Source organism: Homarus americanus, unplaced genomic scaffold (assembly GCF_018991925.1).
Source record: "Homarus americanus isolate GMGI-L3 unplaced genomic scaffold, GMGI_Hamer_2.0 scaffold21314, whole genome shotgun sequence".
NCBI classification, from domain to species: Eukaryota; Metazoa; Arthropoda; class Malacostraca; order Decapoda; family Nephropidae; genus Homarus; species Homarus americanus.
The window spans coordinates 3615068-3621067 of record NW_024720811.1 but is presented as its reverse complement, the minus strand read 5'-3'; the positions used below and the strand labels follow the sequence as shown (position 1 = coordinate 3621067).

The following is a 6000-nucleotide window of genomic DNA, read 5'->3' as shown; positions in this document are numbered from 1 at the left end:
TCGCCAACGCTGCATATCTTGTGTTACCAGTCTCTGTAATGAGTTAAAAAGCAGACTACCTGATAACTTCAAAATCTTGAGGAAGATGTCTCCATTTAAAGCAGTGGAATGTCTCAGAGTTGTAAAGGAACCAATAGCAGAGATAGCTGAACTTTTTGGGTACCATCCAGAACAAATTGACCGAATTGACAATCAGTGGCGCAACTTAACATTTGTTAAAGGGCACGAGACCACGTCAACAGTGAAATTTTGGATTGAGGTAGACAATTACCAGGATGCTACAGGAGTAAATCCTTTTCGTGATCTCTGTGGATTAACTGTCAGTACCCTCCCTCTCCCACTCTAATGCTGAAGGCGAGACTATTGTTAAATCAATGCTCAGAAATCGGTTGAATTCAAGTTCATTTAGTGCGATTATTGCAGTGAAAAGTGGACTCAGAAGAGTTGGAAAATGTTGCCATTCATATGAACTGCCAAAACAAGTGGGAAAGCAAATAGGTACAATGATAGTGTTATCGCCACACGTATTTGTGAGCGCCGGCCACATGTTAAGTGAAGAAACTGTTTACAACTCAAAATAGTTTACTAAGCGAGATGGGGCTGATAGCAGCTGTGTGACTGCCTGAGGGACAGACTATCACTCTATCACCTTCTACAGTAAAGGCAACATCTTGATTCTCGTCAGTCAATATCTTCCTGCAGGACATTAGATTTGTTCTCGTTGGTCTAACCCTAGACCCCAAAACATGAGTGTGATTGTGAACTGTTGAATCCTCTGAGAACTCTAAATAAGTTTAATAAGTGTAATTATGTACTGTATATTGATCGTATTATTCAAAGTGTGTCCTGATGTACCAGCAGTTGTTATATGTGAATTGTATTCAACAGGTTTTGACCGAATTATACTCATCGCGTCAACGACAAGGGCCTTATTGTCCTGCACAAACCAAAATCGCTCCTATGAGCGATTATAGGTAGCATACAGTTCGTGGACATCCAAAGCACCAGAAGCTGGTCCAAGCTCCTCTTCAGTACCCATGTCTATAGATTGAAGAGGAAGAAGAGGGCGGCATAATTTTCTCGCTGAACTAAGTGGTCAGTACTTAGCTTTTGTACATTTACTTAACATTTGCATATTGTTTAGGATACGTGCATAATATTTGTGCTTAGCGGATTCTATAGGTCAATCTAGCCGTTTTTGACCAACCACAGCCAACACTGCTTCCTGTTGCTGTCACTCACCACGTGTCTGCGCCGCCAGTAACCAGATGCTGCAGCTTTCCATCCATTAATTAACTCGTCAATTAGATAATCAATTAATGTTTCCGCGCCATTAGGCTGGCGGTGGGCATCAATGGACGTCAATGGTGGGCGACGTGAGCGTCGGCTGGCGGAGACAGGAGCTGACAGCCGCTCCGACCTGACAATACCCACCACCCGCCAGCCAGGCACATCACCCACACAGCTGTAGCGGCTGAAATAACTTTCGCTACTGCCTATATGTCGCCTGTATTTCCGGTGTTGGTTAGTATTATTTACCCTCTGTATGGAACGTTAACAATGGTTTGTAGGGAGGAGATAACTCATTGTATTCCTACGGATTAATACACCACTGTTAACTCCCTAAATATCGTCTCTGTTACGAGCCTAGGTATAGCACTGTTTACCCCCGGATGGAAGGATAACAATCGTGTGTGTAGGTGGTAGATATGGCCGTCACCCATCTGCATTATGGACGAGCGCTAACTTAACTAACAATAAAACTCGACCTTGGGGCATATGGTCACAGTTTCCCTCTCTGGGATCCCAATTCGTGGAAAATAATCCCGTAGTCTCCGTGAACAAGTGGGATTTGTACGCTGTTGTTGTTATTGTGTGTAGTGTGGTCTAGTGCAGGGGGGGGGGGTGGTAGTGGACACGGAGGGATGTGGTAGTGGACAGGGAGGGATGTTGTTGTGAACAGGGAGGGATGTAGTAGTGGACACGGAGGTGTGTGGTAGTGGACAGGGAGGGATGTGGTAGTGGACAGGCAGGGATATGGTTGTGAACAGGAAGGGGGTGTGGTAGTGGACAGGGAGGGGTGTGGTAGTGGACAGGTCATATATAAGACACTGAAATACCGAGAGTGTGTAGTACTAACTTATTTCAAATACTTCATTAGATTGCAGACTTCATAATGCGACAGTTTTCTGCTAAGACGCTGTCACCAGTAGGGTTTGTGTTAGATCACCTTAAGTCCACAAGGACGAGTAGTTAGTTCCAGAGGACGTTGCCAGTAACCTTCAACATGTCATTCGTAGCGGTCATGTTTAGAACTTGGATACCTCCAAAAACAAGAGCAGTATTTACTCATAAACAATTTGGATGCTACCAGGTGATTTGTCGATGATTTGAATATGGAAGAGCTAATGGTACGTTTAGTGATGACTTATAATTATTTCTATTTCTCTTTTTTGGAAACCCGACTGGCCATAAATGATCATGCGGATCAAAAAAATACACTTAATGGATAGCGCTATGCAAAACCTAAACTAACCTCCCTAATTGTAGGAATAATTTGCTTATTTTGTGATTATAAACGGCGTCTTAAATGAAACAGGGCAAATTTAATTATATAAAAAATATTTTCATTAAGTTATAACAATAAACACAAAAACTTAGACTTATTTGGCAATAACGTCAGTTGCTTTTAAAAAGCATATTTGGACGATTATCCCGATTTAGCATGATCTTACTGAAACATTAAAATTCCTGAGAGGGATGGAAAATGTGAACCCGGGCCATTTCTTTGCGATGTCACGCACTACCAACACTGGGGTCATAACTACAAGCTCGAAAACTTTTTATTCAGAACGAACATAAATACTTTTTCACACAGAGGGTGGTAGACCCATGGAACGGTTTGCCAGCCTAAGTTGTGGAACCAGGAACATTATTGGGCTTCAAAATGGTCCTTGACAAAATTTTCAAAACAATGGAGGGATCCTATACAGGCCACTGGCTTTCTTCCCTCGGCATGACCACCTCTAGTGGGTGGCCATTAGGTAAATAAGTGGCAATAAATTATTTGTAAGGTGGAGGGAGTCTGCATGGCGACGCCAGAGGACCATCTCTGTCCTGTAACATGATCTATCGGAGCCGTCACCCACCCCACCACAAGTGTATGAGTTACCATCACTGCCCCAGTGTAGCCGCCACAGAAAACACAAGTAACTGGCGGACATATTTTCAAAGTGCATTGTCTTATGAGACTTTTATTGGTTCAGTCAGCAATAAAACACAAAAGTGTCAGAATTATTCCAGGGAGACGGGGGAGGTTAGGTTGCTATAAGGTGGGTTATGGTGGGCGTCTGGCGGGTTTTTATGTGGGGGCGTAAATCAAGAGGGTGGGCCACTGACCAAACATTGCTGGTGTTAAGTGACTCCAGTAGCCCACAGTGTCACCTACCTGAAGAACGACAACCTTAGTCGGAGAAATATCCCTACACTGCCATAGGTGTTTATTCAATTATTTCCTGTCCGCCAGGAGATAATGCTGACAACTTTATGATAATCGTATTGAGGAAGGTGAGCTGTGGCTCATCTAAAACAATGCGTGATGAACCAAGTTCTTGTATAATTGAAACAAGAAAACTGACAGGACACGATTAAACTTCACTGACTAATATTTTGTCAAACTTGGGTGAAAAAGCAGTGGCATACTGATGTACGGACGTATCCACAAATTCAATATCATTTTGCCCCAGCTGGTAGAGGCATAAAATGTAAAGATCTCTCACAAAATATTGGACTTCGATATTTAAGTAGCGTATATATCCTCATCGGTGTAAACATCAGCTTGAGTTAGTGTAGGAGCTACGTAGATGACCCACATACTTCAGAGAGTCGAGAGAAACAGAATACTGTCCGTGTTTCCTGGCTGCTAACTAGACGCCTGGCCAGTTTGTTGACGTCAACTCACACAAACACCCACACACAACATTCATAGACACACACGCACACACTGACAAGGCAGGAATACAATCCACCCTCTTGTTGTACCTCTGCCTTTCTCTCATCTGTTTTTTCCTTTTTATTTATGAATTCCTCGGTAGTCATTTCTCTCATTCCCGTCTTTCTCTTTTTGTTTCTCCCCTGTTCCCCCTTTCATCCTCAAATGGAAAATGAATCCCTTTGTTTGAAATCGTTAGGTCAGAGGTCAGGACAGTTTATAAGAACATAAGTTAATCCCCTTCTGGGAAATCATCATCATATTGGTAGAATGTGTCTTTAGTGTAACAGTGAAATATATACGGCCTACATCACACGGTTGGTGGCGATAAATACCAAGTGTGGCGCCTAGGCTCTAGAGAAACAGTCATACCGTGTGTTTAGTTCTGCACACTCGCCGTCTACCTTGTTTAAATTTAAATACACCAGACACTTTCGAGCACAGTGATAACTATATCTGACTCCTCATCACAAAGTTACTCAACATATATACTGTTTATTTCTGTCAGTCAGCTGCAGGACACCAGTATAGCCAGTGCCGTAAGACAATAATTTCAGGATAGTTAAACTTACTTCATAATATTATCTCAGAACGAGTCCACGGAATATTATGACATCGTGCCTTCGCCTTCCACTCATCCTTGGTGTGTGCGCGTAACTCGTAGACTTATTTTCTTGAAACTTGGCAGGAACATTTGTCAGTCAAGGGCTTTGACGTGCGTGATAATAAGCATAATTTTATTTTTTTATTGGAGGAGTGAAGTGTTCGGGATATTTCACATGTTCGACTACAGGAAAACTCGTATACTCGGCGTTACGTTATTTAGAATAATTTAATGCGATTTCATAATTAAGTGTGCAAATGTTTCACTCTATAACATTAGCTATATCTCAGTTGATATAAAGCTTAGAAATAAATGAAAGACGGCGATACAGAGAAGTCAAGGAGTACCTGCCTGTCCACCTGTAAGTGATAGGAATAGGCTATTATCTCCTCAAGCACATTTCTCTGGCGTCTCCTGTTCGTCCTGTTCTCATTCAGACTCTCTCTGTAATCGACAGTCATGGTGCTTTTGTCTAATTCTTTACCACCTCTCGCCTGTGGGTCGCCTGCAGGTGCTGGTGCCATTGTGCTGCTTTTTACGTCCACACCAGCGCCCGCCTACCTTCCCCCACCCCTTTCCTCTCCCTCTCCATCCCCCTCTTCCTCTCCATCCCTCCTTCCTCTCCCTTTCCACCCCCTCTTTCTCTCTCCTCGTTGCGTCATTGTTCTCTGGTATATTGAGTATCTAATGGAGGCCAATAACTTTTATGTTCTTCCTCGTCGCTACCACTTTGTCCCACACCCTCTACTGTCCCACACCCTCTACTGTCCTGTCCCACCTCTCTGTCCCACCCTCTACTGTCCCACCCTCTACTGTCCCACACCCTCTGCCCACACCCTCTACTGTCCCACACACTCTGTCCCACACCCTCTGCTGTCCCACACCTCTACTGTCCCCTGTCCACTGTGCCCACCCTCTACTGTCCCCACCCTCTGTCCCACACCCTCTACTGCCCCACACCCTCTACTGTCCCACACCCTCACTGTCCCACACCCCTACTGTCCACACCTCTACTGTCCCTGTCCCACCCTCTACTGTCCCACACCCTCTGCAGCTGTCCCACACCCTCTGCAGTTCCCACACCCTGTCCCACACCCTGTTCCCCACCCCTACTGTCCCACACCCCCTACTGTCCCACACCCTCTACTGTCCCACACCCTCTACTGTCCCACACCTCTGCAGTTCCACACCTCTACTGTACCACACCCCTCACCCTGCGTCACCCCTCACCTGCGTCACACCTCTCACCCCTGCGTCACATCCCTCACCCTGCGTCATCCCCACCCTGCGTCACCCCCACCCTGCGTCACACCCCTCACCCTGCGTCACACCCCTCACCCTGCATCACCTCACCCCTGCATCACACCCTCACCCTGCGTCACACCCTCACCTGCGTCACACCCCT

General features: G+C 45.1%; 1 long non-coding RNA gene across 1 annotated transcript in view; it reads left to right on the top strand.

Moving 5' to 3' along the window:
• Nucleotides 1–894: 894 nt before the first annotated feature.
• Nucleotides 895–6000, top strand: part of LOC121861261 — a 40982-nt gene continuing 35876 nt past the window's right edge. Inside the window, exon 1 of the long non-coding RNA XR_006087995.1 lies at nt 895–1095. This is a non-coding gene — a long non-coding RNA (uncharacterized LOC121861261). The remainder of the gene's footprint in view (nt 1096–6000) is intronic.